Source organism: Myotis brandtii, unplaced genomic scaffold (genome assembly GCF_000412655.1).
Source record: "Myotis brandtii unplaced genomic scaffold, ASM41265v1 scaffold97, whole genome shotgun sequence".
Lineage (NCBI taxonomy): Eukaryota > Metazoa > Chordata > Mammalia > Chiroptera > Vespertilionidae > Myotis > Myotis brandtii.
The window spans coordinates 950661-952299 of record NW_005372020.1 but is presented as its reverse complement, the minus strand read 5'-3'; positions in this window follow the sequence as shown (position 1 = coordinate 952299).

Below are 1639 nucleotides of genomic sequence, written 5' to 3'. Positions count from 1 at the left end.
GGGGTTGCTGACCACAGGGTGGGAGGGTTTCCAGCTACATGTCGCAGACAACACCCTCTCGAGGACAAGTCAGGAAGCCGTCCTGAGTAAGGAACAGGGAGAGGCGGTCTGAGATGCGGTGCAAGAGTCAAGCGACGGGCAATGGAAGTTCCTGAAGGCGAAGCCACCTGGGGGGCAGCTGGTTAACATTGGTCGACGTCACCCATGCACCCCCCCCGGCCCCCTCCCCAGAAGACCTCTCCAATGAGAGGGGGGGCCTTGTCTTGATCGCCTCTGTACTTGGCATGAGCAGGAAATGAAGCGCGTGTTTAATTATTTTAATTGATTAAGAAAGAAATACACAACCAAGGACTTGGCTTACGTGTTTGGAATAAGATCCAAACAGGCGGGTTTACTTGGGAAGTAACGGAGCTGAAACTGCAGGTTCCTCACCCAAACACCCCCCTGGGAGGCCCTGGGTCTAATTTTTATTTTGCAGTTTTGTATTTTAAAAAAGTTTTATTTTAAAAACATCCTCTGAAATTGGATAAGTTTCACACTCCCCCACACCTGGCTCTGCTCCCGCCATCAAAGGTCGTAACAGACCAGAGGCCAGGGGCCTGGCCCGAGGCAAATCCTGATGATTAATAATAGTAATAAACAATAACGACAATGGTGACCGCAGCCAGAGAGGGGTAATAATAACAACCGAGCAGCGAGAGTGGCTGCCAGACAGCAAGCACCGTGCTGGTCCTCACCACCTTCTGCTCTGTTCCTTGTACCCACTTCTGAGATGAGCAAACCGAGGCTCAATGGGTCAAGAATTTTGCAGAGCGAGCTCATGGCCACGGCTTAGATGCCATAAGATGGATGAGGAAGTGGCCCCTGAATCCTATGGGCTGAGCTGAGTTTTGCCAAAGGGCCCGGCCCCCTCTGTTCGGAGCTTGTCTGTCCTTTCATGGTCCTGACGCCCCGGCAGGCGTGTGCGGGGACCCTCTGTCACGTTGTTGTAAGAGTCGGTCCCTATCGCTGGTTGTTCCTGTCCTTGCGAGTTCGCCTGCTCGCAGCGTTCCTCCCACCCCCAGCCCACACCCCAGCGCCTGCCGGGCCATTGGAAACACATGCCGTTACGGGAGGCGCTGCTCCGCCTCTCGGTTCATCTCGCTGCGGACAAGGTCCCTTTGCAGCGTCTTGCGTGTCCCGGTTTGGCCTCCTTGTGCTTCTCGGTGGACTTTGCTGTTGGAAATGGCCGAGCGCAGGGCTGACCGTCCCTGTCCCTGCGCCCAGGTGAGCCGCGTCAGGGTGAGCGCTGGCGCTGGTGGCCTGGGTCAAGGTGAACGAGTTGAGGATGTGCTTCAAACAGGCGTCTTTCAACCGAGACGCACGTGAAACACGCTCAGGAGGGGCAGGGGTGCGAACGGGAAGGGCCACTCGGTGTTTGGGCGACTGCAGAGCAGAACTCCCCGGAACAGTGGGAATCGCCGCATCTCCTCGGCCCCCAACAGGTCAGAGCGTCTCGGGAGCCTGCACCCCTCTCCCCACCCCGGCAGGGCCGAGGCCGGATCTCTGGTGCCAATCTCAGGCACATTGGCCGAGTTGTCTCTTGGAATCACTTCACTCACAGACGCAGGACACGCTCGCTCCTCCCCTTGCCCGTCGC